The sequence below is a fragment of the Leucoraja erinacea genome, chromosome 17 (genome assembly GCF_028641065.1).
Source record: "Leucoraja erinacea ecotype New England chromosome 17, Leri_hhj_1, whole genome shotgun sequence".
NCBI classification, from domain to species: Eukaryota; Metazoa; Chordata; class Chondrichthyes; order Rajiformes; family Rajidae; genus Leucoraja; species Leucoraja erinaceus.
Window position 1 is genome coordinate 16,690,422 of NC_073393.1, and position 14,496 is coordinate 16,704,917.

The 14,496-nt window shown below is 40.5% G+C and overlaps 1 protein-coding gene across 1 annotated transcript in view; it reads left to right on the plus strand.

Annotated features, from left to right (window-relative positions):
- trim71 (tripartite motif containing 71, E3 ubiquitin protein ligase) overlaps window positions 1-14,496 on the plus strand; it is a 49,214-nt gene that overhangs the window by 9,493 nt on the left and 25,225 nt on the right. The window lies entirely within an intron of this gene.

Here is a 14,496-nt window from a genome sequence, read left to right on the forward strand (position 1 = left end):
CAAATGTCCCCTATCTGCGATAACTGTCTCCTCCAAGAAGCGACTGTAACCCATTCTTTTGTTTCCTGCACAAAATTACAAAACTTCTGGAGGGGGATTTTTGATATATTTTCTAAAATACTTAAACTAAATTGGATCCCGATTTAAAACTGATCACACTGGGTATGTCAGAGGCCTGTTCTAAGCTAACAATATTTCAAAGACGTTTCCTTAACTATAGCCTAATAATGGCGAAAAAATTAATACTCATGTTTTGGAAACAGACAACAGTCCCTGCAGTGAAGATGTGGATCACAGATATGTCAGACACTACATTTGGAAAACATTAGCCTTGTCTTGGCAGAAAAACCAGATCAATTTCTTAAGACATGGACACCCTTTACCGAATTCTTACAACAATAGTATGGTGCAACACAAATTTAAATCCGATGTTGGGTTGGGCGAGGCAGGCGGGGGGGACGAGGGGCAAGGTATCTCCACTTTTTTTTCTTCTTTTTTAAATATTCCTTTACCTTTCCATGTCACTGCTTTGGTAGTTTAAGGGGTTCTTTTTTGTTCTTCAATCTATCGCTTCACTTTCTACTCCTTTTCTTTCTTGTCTTCTCTTTTTTCAATTTCATGATTTAGGTTATAAGGTTAAAAATGAAGCTGTACAATAATTGTATAATTTTAGATGCCAAATGTTTTATCTCTACAATTGCTTTTAATAAAATAAAATTGATAATTAAATTAAAAAATTGCCGCCTCCAATGGGATCCCACCACTGGCCACTTCTTCCCATCTCCTCCCCTTTCGACTTTCCACCCACAGAGACCGCTCCCTCTGGACTCCTTGGTCAATTCGTCCCTTCCCACCCAAAACACCCCCTCCCCTGGTACTTTCCCATTGCAACTGCAGGAAATGGTACACTTGTCGCTTTACCTCCCCCCTCGACTCCATCCTGCACCTCCTTCAACCTCATCTATTGCATCTGCTGCTCCAGGTGTCAACTGCTCTACATACCAAGCGCAGACTTGGCGACCGCTTCGCCCAACACCTCCGCACAGTTCGCATTAACCAACCTGATCTCCAGGTGGCTCGGCATTTCAACTCCCGACTCCCATTCTGAATCCGACCTTTTGTGCCCTGGGACTCCATGGCCAGAGTGAGTCCCATTGCAAATTGGTGGAGCAGCACCTTATATTCCGCTTGGGTAGTTTACACCCCAGCGGTATGAACATTGACCTCCAATTTCAGGTAGTCCTTGCTTTCTCCCTCCTTCCCCACCCCTTCCCAGCTCTACCACAGCCTACTGTCTCTGCCTCTTCCTTTCTTCTTCCCACCCCACATCAGTCTGAAGAAGGGTCTCAACCTGAAATATCACTTATTCTTTCGCTCCATAGATGCTGCCTCACCCGCTGAGTTTCTCCAGCATTTTTGTCGTACCTTTTTCCAGCATCTGCAGTTCTTTCTTAAACATAAGATTAAACCCCATTATATGCTCAATACTTCCCACTGGTTGCCTTTTATCTTTCTGATCATGTACCCCATGGCAATTTATTATTGGTTAATGGCAAGATCTTGTAAGTCACCCTAAAGCTTTATCTTGCTCCAAAGATATTGAATGACTTGCATCTAGTTTAGTTAGAGTACAGTAGTTTGTGGTGTAGTGGGGGCTCCTGTAATTTCTGAGATGGGATATCTGTAGTGGGGACCTTGAAGTACTGGAGAGATACCATGAGCACTGCCAGTACAAAATCTCCAAATCCATTAGCAGGAATAGCAAATGACACCGCACTTCAGAAGCGCACATTATTCTGACCCTTGTCATGGCTACAAATGACCAGATGGGCTGAAAAGGTTGAAAGAAATTCTGAAATCCTCCTTGGGAAGAAGTGCAACATCTGCCCTTCACACAAGGGAATCCTTGTCCCATAATTACGTATAGAATGAGCATTTGGGATTGAACTGAGACTTGAATCCATTTTATTAGGAACACATGGAATTCTAATGGAAGAATTGGGCTGGCCATCTGCCTGCCTGTCAAACATCTCTTGTTGCGCATGTGGTAGAGAATAAAGGATCCATGGTTACTGGACTGAAACCAGCTATCTCGATCCTAAGGATCTGCCTGGTTAATCTGGTTCAACTTTGAGCTGGGATCCCATGAACAATGGGCAGGAGAGTTTTTTATTAAAAAAGTTAATTTGACAAATTTGTTTATTCTACACTGAAGTTGGGACTGGTTGTGTTGAATATTTGTAAGACGAGCAAAAACTATTTTTATTTTTTCAACCATGATGTAAATGATGTTGACAATAAGTGGCTAAAATGGGAAGATTCTTGTCCTTGTGTGTGATCAATCATCACTCGGAGTGCAAACTTCATCTCAAAATTCACAAATCATTAAAAAATATATATAATTCACCGGTAGTTAACTAGCTGCAAGAAGGTTTATTATGTAAGAAAGAACTGCAGATGCTGGTTTAAATTGAAGGTAGACACAAAATGCTGGAGTAACTCAGCAGGACAGGCAGCATCTCTGGAGAGAAGGAATGGGTGATGTTTCGGGTCGAGACCCTTCATCAGAATCTGAAGGGTCTCGACCCGAAACGTCACCGTTTTCTTCAGAAGGTTAATTATGGTCTTTAATTCATTCTGGAGACTGTTGCTAATTTAGCTGGTTTGTTCTGTGTAAATTGAAGATGGATCTAACTGCAAATTTACTCTTTAATTTTGTAAATCTTAATTTTGCAGAAATAATTGTTTTTGTATTGGCCATTCAAAATAATGAGTGGTTAATGTTTCGTTAATGCTTTGCATTTTAGATCTAGTTTGGAATTTGGACTGCTGGGATAAACTTTTTTCAGTGCAACTAGCCCAAATAAAATTAATTTGACTTGCCGGGAGTAAATTTGTGTTTATATTGGAATCGGCCTTTGAGAATCAACAGTATAACATGTTCATTCCTAAAGTGAAAATTTATCTGCAATTACTTGTCTTCCAATATAATTGTTGTTTGCTAGGATAGTTGGCTATATCATTGTGTTAGAAGACATTAATTGAAATGCTGGATTGATGGAGATTTTAAGTAAGGGCTATGCTGGTTTGATGTCTGAACACTTCACTATCAATTTAATACAGTTTATGAACTGTTATTGAATAACGGGCTACATAAGTGTAGTAAATTAATTGCATTAGGAAAATGAATTGATCTATACTTTATTGAAGAAGTTGATACCCAATTATTGTTAATGTGCTGCTACCACAATCATTTATTTAAGGCGAGTAAGGGAACAGTTTCTATTCCGGTCCCTCAATCTATCATCTGAAACATGGTGTTTGTTTTATCCTTTTAATCCTTAAACAAGTTGTAATTTTTCACAATGAAGCTTTAAAGATAATTTTTCTTTGTCATTGCTTCTATTTCGTGGTGTTGTTTATTTTGATATAATAATAATTCCTAGCATTGTTGGTAATAGTCACTAACATGAAGCACAGAGGTATTTAGAATGAGTTGAATATAACCCATCTTGTTTTCTACATCTGCAATTATATGAATAGTGCATAAGTAACAATTAAAATAGCAGCTGATGTTAATGCATTCTACGGCTTGTTATTAATGCATGATGCTTTTTTTTTGTCACGTGTGACCTTGTGTTCCTGGGGATGTGACCTTGCATGCCTTGCTTTGAATTCTATGCTTGGGGTATGACTGTAGGCATCCTAGGTGGGAAAAGGAGAAATGGATTTTCTGTAAATGGTTGTATTTGACTATTTCGTGCGATGGGCTTATTTACTTATAAATGCAGTTGTAATCTCACTTCATGTTTCAATTCCTTAAATTTCTTTTAAGGTACCACAGTTGTCTTCAGTATTGCTGAGCTATACAAAAGAAAAGTACGTTTTCAGCAATTTGATGAGGGTAGAATGTCTTGGTTATCTTTTTATACCGCTAGCTTTGCCAATTATATTTGAGGTGGGCCCAAAATTGGCAAAACTAGCTGCTTCAGATTATGGAGTGAATTCAAGTGTAACGATCAACCTGCTGATGTGAAGGGCATACTATGCTGGATGTCGGGATCAGAACTTTAGGATACGGAGTAATGGGCTGGGTACATTTTGAATGTGTGGAGGCATTTTGTCTTGAAAATATATTGTTTAATGTGCATGGCATCATGATTAATGTACATTTGGATAATGTAGGTCATTAAAATGGTATAGGACACAATGCAGAACATGTTATTAAGAATTGTGGATATATTCAACTTGTTATGAATCACTCTGTATGTGAAGAATTTGAGTGACCAAATTAATTGGAAAACACCTTTTGTGGTTGCAGAAATAACTACTGGCACAAAACCAACTTGCTGTGAAGTGCCACTTGTAAACCTTATCTTTGCCAATGGGTTTATTGCATGGTATTGCATGTTGACAAGAGTGTTGTGGTTTTGAAAGGTATACAGTAAAATTTTACATCTGGAAAGTTGCCAGTAGGCTGGCGGACATCAAAGTGACTAATTGTTTACTGTGGCTTACATATTATGTTAGCCACTGTATTAAAATCTTATAAACGGGTTCTTGTTTGATCCTGCGTTTTCAAAGATCTTGCCTTCTTAAAATATAAGTGCCTATCATAGAAACATAGAAAATAGGTGCAGGTATCAGTCTGAAGAAGGGTTTCGGCCCGAAACGTCACCTATTTCCTTCGCTCCATAGATGCTGCTGCACCCGCTGAGTTTCTTCAGCATTTTTGTGTACCTGCAGGAGTAGACTGTTCAGCCCTTGGAGCCATTCAATATGATCATGGCTGATCATCCAAAATCAGTACTTTGTTCCTGCTTTTCCCCATATCCCTTGATTTAGTTAGCCCTAAGTACTAAATCTAACTCCCCTGAAAATGTCCAGTGAATTGGCCTCCACTGCCTTCTGTGGCAGAGAATTCCGCAGATTCACAACTCTCCGGGTGAAAAGGTTTTTCTTCATCTTGGTCCTAAATGGCCTACCCCTTATGTTTAAATTATGACTCCTGGTTCTGGACTCTCCAAACATGGGGAACATTTTTCCTGCAACAAGCCTGTCCAATCCCTTAACAATGTTATAAGTTTCTATAAGATCCTCTCTCATTCTTCTAAACTCCAGTGAATACAAGCCCAGCCGATCCATGTCAGTCCCACCATCCCAGGAATTAACCTGGTGAACATACAATGTACTCAATAGCAAGAATGTCCTTCCTCAAATTAGGAGACCAAGGTGCAGTCTCACCAGGGCCCTGTACAACTGAAGTAGGACCTCCTTGCTCTTGAACTTAAATCCTCTTACATTGAGTGCCATTAGTTTTCTTCACTGCCTGCTGCACCTTTCAGTGCTTACTTTCAGTGACGAGCACACCCAGGTCTCGTTGCACCACCCCTTTTCCTAATCTGACACCATTCAGATAATAATCTGCCTTCCTGTTCTTGCCACCAAAGTGGATAACTTCACATTTATCCTCATAATAATAATAATAATATATGTTATTGTCATTGCACATAAGCGCAACGAGATTTGGTATGCAGCTTCCAACCGATGTCATAACATAAATAACTAATTAAATTTGGATTCAGATATTATACTGCATCTGCCCACTCACCCAACCTATCCAAGTCGCCCAGCAGCCTCATAGCATCCTCCTCGCGGCTCCCACTGCTTCCCAGCTTTGTCATCTGCAAACTTGCAGATGTTACATTTAATTCCCTCGTCTAAATCATTAATATATATTGTAAATAACTGGGGTCTCAGCACTGAACCATGCGACACCCCAGTAGTCTCTTCCTACCATTCTGAAAACAATGTTAAATCCTACTCTTTGCTTCCTGTCTGCCAACCAGTTCTCTATTCATGTCAATACCCAATCGAGTGTGCTAAGTACATCGATTATGTAAAACATCGAATGTGCATTTCTACACCGACTGTGAAATTGTCCAAAATGTTGGATAATGCATCGGGTCTGCTCCGCCATTCAATCATGGCTGATCTACCTCTCCCTCCTAAGCCCGATGAATATCAGGGAACTTTATCCAACATGTTTTAAGATATAGAATTGTGGAAGAACTTTCACAAATATAAGTATTTTGAAACTTTACACTGGGGAAATACGGAAATTTAACTCCCTTTTTCAAAACCAACACCATCCCAAAGTAAATGAAAATCAAACAAAAATTGGAAATCTGAAAGAAAATAATAAAACGTTGGAAAATCTCGTCGGGTTGCATCTGTGGAAAGAAATCTGTTTGCCCACCAAGCTCCCTCATCTTCTCTGCTGTCATGACTTGCATGTTGTCTTTTTCAGAGCTGAGATATTAACTGATTCTCGCTTCATAGATGCTGCCTGACCTTGAATTTTTCCAACATTTCTGTTTATTTACCAGCTTCTTTGTTTTGTTGCCTTCCCCTCTCCCATGTTCACTCTATTTGCCTTAAGAGCACTTTCCGGTCCCACCATCTGGACGTTATAACAGGCAATGTTCAGAGCACTGAAAGACTCTCTGTAGAACAGAACTCTACTAACAAACCCCAGCAGCAGATCGTTCGAATTTGGGTGGAACAATGGACGTATCTAGAGAACGTAGGACACCAGATCTGTGGTTTGCATTTCCCTAATAGGTGATTAGTACAAAAAAAAAACACAATCAAACCCTCCTCCAATGTGTTAAATTTGATAAGTTATTTCATGTCCATTCTCACTGTCTCATTTCTTGATTGGAGGAATTTACTTACCACTCTAGTGCACTGATATAAGAAGCAGACAACAATCATGTGGGAATACTTACTATTTACTGCGTTTGTACTTTCTGTGACCATGGGTTTCCTCCCACATTCCAAGGATTTGTAGGTTAGTTGGCTTTGGTAAAGATTCTAATGTGTTGGATAGTGCTAGTGTGCGGGTATTGCTAGTCGGCGTGGACTCGGTGGGCCGAAGGGCCTGTTTTCATGCTGTATCTCTAAACTAAACTAATAGCATTACCAGCGGATATTACATTTGCGACTACAGCTCGCAACCAATGAAGTACATTTGTGCCATTTTTAATAATCAAAATTAACATATTGTTGCCAGTCAGTAAGTAAAAGCCAAGAAAGCAGACATGACCTAAACCAAAATTAATAACCAAAGATTCAAGACAAGAAGCTTAATTGAACGGATTACATCTTTAAAAATGTAGCACTTCCTTGGTACCTTGCTGAATGATCAACTTTTTGGTTTTGTGCTCTAATCTCTGGAGTGGAATTTAAATCTATTGTCTTCTGACTCTGAGACTGCTGCCAAGGCGTACTGACAGCATTTTGGCATTATTGTGTAGGAAGGAACTGCAGATGCTAGTTTACACCGAAGATGGACACAAAATGCTGGCATAACTCAGCTGGAAATGCATCATCTCTAGAGAGAAGGAATGGGTGATGTCCTGAAAAGTCATTTATTTCTTCTCTCCAGAGATGCTGCCTGTTCCGTTGGGTTATTCCAGCATTTTGTGTCCATTTTTTTGGCATTGTTATAACTGAGTATACAACAACAATGCCTTTGAGTTAGTCAGAGATACAGCACAGAAACAAGCATTTCAGCCACCGAAACAGCACCAACCATCGAGCATCTGTTTACATTAATCTTTGTAAGAAATCTCTAGACGTGCTTGGTATGTGCAAGGTCAGGTATTAACACCATATTAAATCATTAATATAAAGTGTTAATTTTGAACGCCTTCATATAGATGCCTCTTGATAATTTTGATGCCTCGTGTTAATCCAGAAGTGGTGGCGCTGCCCAAGCAGCTGCGGCTCGCCTGCAGTCCGTCTGTCTTTTTCTTTTTTTATTGTTTTCTTTTGTCTTGTTGGACGTATGTTTTATATCAAGCCTGATATTAACAGGTCGGGTCAAATATTTTGCGTACTGTAATAGACTATTGTCTCATTACCGTAAGGTAATGTGGCCATCTGTCCTTGAAAATGTTTCTAATCCGATCAATTTAAAACTAGTTTATAATAACATGTTTAGTATGCCAAGCATGTGATAAAATGCAGATAGCATGATTTTTTGAGACTATCTCTTTCCCATCAACCCTTTCTTAAATCATATTCCCACACTGACCTTTCAGTGGTGGGCCACCTCCATTGCCAGAATGTGGCCTTGCCCAAGCTGGAGAATGAGCATGTTGTATTCTGCTTGGTTAGTTTACAATCCAACGGTATTAACATTGGATTCTCCCGATTTAGGCAACTCATCCCTCTCACCCTTTTTTCCTTTCTCTCTCTTCCATGTACCACACCTGGCTGCATGCTAATTTATCCCACTATCCTGTCCTCCTTTCCCCTTTCACTTGTATCCCTTCTGGCTTAACATTTTGCACCTTTTCTCTCTTTATTTGACTGCCTTTTGGCATCTTTTCATTTCTCGCCTTTGTCTACCCATCTGCCAATCAAACGCCCCTCATCTGTGTTCACCTATCACTTGGCTATCTTTGACCTGCCCCCACCTCTTTTCCAATTTTCATTCCCCTTCTACAGTCAGCAGAAATGTCCTGACCCAAAATGTTGCCTATCCATGTCCTCCAGAGATGCTGCCTGATCCACCAAGTTCTTCTAGCACACTTTTTGTAAACCAACATCTGTAGTTACTTGTGTATTTGTATATGTCCTTGCTAAATCCCATTCCAAACACTTGACTTTCACATCTTCCCTATTTTACTGTTGCATAAATTTCAAAACCAGAGTATTTTATTCAGTTCCATTTTATTAAATGATACTACAGGTGCACAACCTTTTATCCGAAAGCCTTGGGACCAGACACTTGTCGGATTTCGGACATTTTCGGATTTCCGAATGGAAGATTTTTAGCCTAGATTAGGTAGGTAGCGCGGGCGGCTTGAAAAGCCTGGAGCGGCTGCCTCCTCCCCGGAGACCGGGGAATCATTGCATAAATGTTAGTCAGTTAGTTTGGAGGGATTTTATGTGGTGGGGGTGAAGGGGGAAACTTTAATTCTTAGTCCCCTACCTGGTTGGCGACTCCCAACATCGCGGAGCTGGGGGCTCCGTTCGGCCGCAGGCGGCGCCGGTAGGAGCTCCGACCCCGGCAACTCTGCCCCTGGCTGCGCGGCGCTCCAAATCCAGCGCCGCCCGCGGCCAGACGCCCGCAGCCCCAGCTCCGCGAATGTTGGGAGTCGGCGGCCACAGCGCTCCAGAGCTTACCGAATGGCGACCCGGTAAGGCATTGCCTGCTCCCCGCTGGTATCCCAGCGCTGCGACGCCGCCGACTCCCAACATTCGCGGAGCTGGGGCTGTGGGCGTCCGGCCGCCGGCGGCGCTGGATTTGGAGCGCCTCGCAGCCAGGGGTAGAGTTGCCGGGGTCGGAGCTACAGCCAGCGCCGCCCGCAGCCCCAGCGGGGAGTTGGTGGCCACAGCGCTGTGGAGCTTACTGCACGGCGACCCGGTAAGGCATTGACCGCTCCCCGCCTCTCCGACCAGGTAGGGGACTAAGAATTAAAGTTTACTGAAAATTTTCTTTACTGCCATGCTTTGAATGAAGGAGTGAAAATAATCTTCTTTATCTACTATTGATGTTATTTATTCCCCCTCCAAGATCAATTTTATAATTAAGCCTCTAAACTAATTCTTGGGAAATTGGATACTGTTTGCTGTGGTTAATTGGTAGCCATGCTTCATGTCTTAAATCTCTTTGAATAAATGGCCACAAAATGCCACTAAAGTGTGATTTTCATGACTTTTGTGTTAATGCCTTTGGTGAATAGGTGAATGATTTTTATCAAAATTGGTTTTGTGAGCCAGTCAAAATACTTTACCTCTTGGCGGTAGATAATTGAGAGCTTCGAAATATTCTGGAAGAGACATTTTAAACAATTTTAACCATTTCTGTTTTGGACTTGTTTTTGTGGTTCCTGTTACATGGAAGCGTATAGAATGGCAAATTCAAGGTTGCATTTGGTAACTGAAGAATATGTGGTGTCGCTTGGCAGTCAGGAGCAGACTATAGGAAGCTTGTAGACGCTTGTTGATGAAATGTAGAAATGCGTCAGTCCTATTCATTAGTAGTTTGTGCCCTGGAAGAGAACGGTCTCTTTTATTCTCAGCTATGTAAATCTCTCAGAACCAGACTTGGTTGGATAGATTTCATTTTTTGTAGTTGTAGCATATTAATACGATGGATAACAATTTTCTTTTGTCTAATTCTGTTGAATGTCAACAAATCCAGTGCTGTGTGTTAAAGGAAGTTTTGTTTTCCCTAATAGACAGAAGCACTGTAGTATTTATAATTAACTGAACCCATTTGTGAATGAATCAAGTATTATCAGAGGATTCCATCTTGGCAGTCTGTTAATGCAGAAAGAATTGCCATTTTTTAAATGGCTGTTAATTTAAAACCTTTGCTACTCTTTAAAATTAAATTGATATTGAAGTGTCTATTTTAAAATCTTCAAATGGAGAACTTGGGGGTAGTTAATTTGAAATGTGTAAACATAAGATTCACAGTCATGGAGATGTTTGTATCTTCCAGTAACCTATGTATTACACTTCTGTATAGTTATCAAATTTCCAATTAGGTCTTGTTTTCAACATTGTCCTTCACAGAAGATAAAAATGCTGTTATGTCTTGCTTTTGAGGTTTATTGTGAGCTGTTAAATGGTGCTTTCATGATATGGACAGCAAATGAGGCAATTTAGGTGGGAGCACGGCAGAAAGGTTCACCCGGCAGATATCTCGGATTTTTTAATAAATGACTGCTGGAGTAACTGGTCAGGCAGCACCCCGGAGGAATATGGATACACAGAAATCTCGAACTGCTCCTCTCTGATTTCTGCTGTAGGAATTCTGTGAGACTCTCTCACTACTCCCCTTCTGATTCCTGCCACCAGTCTGAAGAAGGGTTCCGACCCAAAATGTCACCTACAGTGCCCTCCATAATGTTTGGGACAAAGACCCATCATTTTTTTATTTGCCTCTGTACTCCACAATTTCAGATTTGTGATAGAAAAAATCACATGTGGTTCATGTGCATATTGTCAGATTTTAATAAAGGCCATTATTATACTTTTTGGTTTCACCATGTAGAAATTACAGCAGAGTTTATACATAGTTCCCTCCCCCCAATTCCAGGGCACCATAATTTTGGCACACAGCAATGTCTTGTAAATGAAAGTAGCCGTGTTTAGTATTTTGTTGCATATTCTTTGCAGGCATTGTCTGTTTGAATTCTGCGTTTCATGGACATCACCAGTTGCTGGGTGTCTTCTCTGGTCAGGCCTGTATTGCAGCCATCTTTAGCTTATGCTTGTTTTGGAGGCTAGTCCCCTTCAGTTTTCTCTTCAGCATATAAAAGGCATGCTGAATTGTGTTCAGATCGGGTGATTGACTTGGCTACTCAAGAAATACACTTCAGAATTCAATATGCTACTACTATCAGCAGAAGAATCATCAATGAAAATAAGTGAGCCAGTACCTTCAGCAGCCATACATGCCTAGACCATAAGACCCTCACCACTGTGTTTCACAGATGAGATGGTATAGAAACATATAAATTAGGTGCAGGAGTAGGCCATTCGGCCCTTCGAGCCTGCACCGCCATTCAATATGATCATGGCTGATCATCAACTCAGTATCCCGTACCTGCCTTCTCTCCATACCCTCTGATCCCCTTGGCCACAAGGGCCACATCTAACTCCCTCTTAAATATAGCCAATGAACTGGCCTCAACTACCCTCTGTGGCAGAGAGTTCCAGAGATTCACCACACTGTGTGAAAAAAGTTCTCCTCATCTCAGTTTTAAAGGATTTCCCCCTTATCCTTAAGCTGTGACCCCTTGTCCTGGACTTCCCTAACATCGGGAACAATCTTCCTGCATCTAGCCTGTCCAACCCCTTTAAGAATTTTGTAAGTTTCTATAAGATCCCCTCTCAATCTCCTAAATTCTAGAGAGTATAAACCAAGTCTATCCAGTCTTTCTTCATAAGACAGTCCTGACATCCCAGGAATCAGTCTGATGAACCTTCTCTGCACTCCCTCTATGGCAAGAATGTCCTTCCTCAGATTTGGAGACCAAAACTGCACGCAATACTCCAGGTGTGGTCTCACCAAGACCCTGTACAACTGCAGTAGAACCTCCCTGCTCCTATACTCAAATCCTCTTGCTATGAAAGCCAACATACCATTCGCTTTCTTTACTGCCTGCTGCACCTGCATGCCTACCTTCAATGACTGGTGTACCATGACACCCAGGTCTCGCTGCATCTCCCCCTTTCCCAAACGGCCACCATTTAGATGTTTTGGATCTTGGGCAGTTCCTTCTCTCCACCATACTTTGCTCTTGCCGTCACTCTGATATAAGTTAAGCTTTGTCTCATCTGTCCACAAGACCTTTTTCCAGAACTGTGGTTTCTCTTTTAAGTACTTCTAGGCAAACTGTAATTGGCCATCCTATTTTTGCGGCTAACCAGTGGTTTGCATCTTGCAGTGTACCCTCTGTATTTCTGTTCATGGAGTCTTCTGCAGACAGTGATCATTGACAAATCCACACCTGACTCCTGAAGAGTGTTTCTGATCAGTCGGACAGGTGTTGGGATTTTTCTTTATTATAGAGCAAATTCTTCTGTCTTCAGCTGAGGTCTTCCTTGGCCTGCCAGTCCCTAAGCTCACCAGTGCTCTTTCTTCTTAATGATGTGTCTAACAGTTGATTTTGGTAAGGCTGTTTGGCTGATGTCTCTAACAGTTTTATTCGTATTTCTCAGTCTCATAATAGCTTGTTCGACTTTCACTGGCCCAACTTTGGTCCTCAAATTGATAAACGGCAATAAAAGTTTCCAAAGGTGATGGAAAGAATGGAGGTTAGACGAGGTACCGAGAGCTCTCTTATACCTGCATTAAGGAGGCAATTAAACACACCTGAGCAATTACAAACGCCTGTGAAGCTATGTGTCCCAAACATTATGGTGCCCTGAAATGGGGGGGGCTATGTATAAACACAGCTGTAATTTCTACATGGTGAAACCAAAATGTAAAAAAAAATGGCCGTTAATAAAATCTGACAATGTGCACTTTAACCACATGTGATTTTTTTTTCTATTACAAATCTCAAATTATGGAGCACAGAGGCAAGTAAATAAATGATGGGTCTTTGTACCAAACATTATGGAGGGCAGTGTATGTATGTTCTCCAGAGATTCTACTTGTCGCTGAGTTCATCCAGCACTCTTCCTTTTTTGTAAAGCAACATCTACAATTCCTTGTTTCTAGATGTTTGGCAGGCCATGTCCAGTTTCTCTACAAATGTATCGGCAGACTGTCTTGCATGGCAGGATCTATATTTTAAGCTATTCTGCATGCGGTAATATATGTTGTTAAATCTGTAGACGAGTTGTCGATGCATCTTTGAGCATGCTGAAAAGAAAATAGACATGTTCATTTAAGAATCACGTGAGAATTTTGCAGTATTTTTGGTACAGACCATGGGAGCAAAATTTCAAAGCTGTTAATTCAAATTGGTTATGATGTGCATCTGCGTACATGTCTTTAGGATGAGAATTAACATTGTGACTCGTAATTTGCCTTTGTTAGAAAATAGATTTGGCAGCTGTTAATTTCTAAATTAGCTTCAATTGCATACCTATTGACACCCAATCTGCACTGCAATAGCAACATTTTTCTTTTACTATTTACATCGGTGGTTTCCATAATATGTATCCCATAATATAAAATGTGATTGCTGCCTTAAAGATATTTAAGTGTGCACTGCAAAATGCCTGGGATTTAGACTGCAGAGATGGGTAAATGTATTGATTTAAATGTTTCAACCTAATGATTCTATAAGGGCTCAGGAATCCAAATGTAATGCTAGTTAAGCAAGAATTGAAATGCAAAGCAGGGAATTACAAATAGATAACCTAAAATGTAGGCAAAATTGTGACGTTCCTATGGAAATGGATATTGTTTTCAATACATTTATTAAAATTCCCTGAAGGTTTAATGAACAGGTTGAATTAAGGGAGTGGATGGATGTGGTATATTTAGTTTACTGAAAGACATTTCATAAAATGCCACAAAATGTAGTCCACAATTGGGTTTTATGATATTGTCGATCTCGTATTACCCTATGCAGAGGTTTAACTAACAAAACCAGCAGATAAGGATAAATGGATAATTTTATGATTAGCAAATTGTTAGTAGAATGCCACCTGGTTCATTGCTGGAGGCTTTAGTTTACTGAGAACTTTGAAATAACTGTGTTCATTGACTGTAAAAGTAAGAATGCAAACTGAGGAGTTTTCAAAAATCTGCAAAGGAATAAATCCAAGTGACTTGACGGCAAATTGAGTATACTATGTAAGGTTATGAAGGAAGAAGATTAAAGCAGAATATTATTTGAAAGGAAACATGCAGATACAGCAGGTAATTAGGAAGGCAAATGGAACATTAATTAGCCTTTATTATAAGATTGAAGTTGCAAAATGTGTATCTTGCTGTGGTTGTTTGTATGG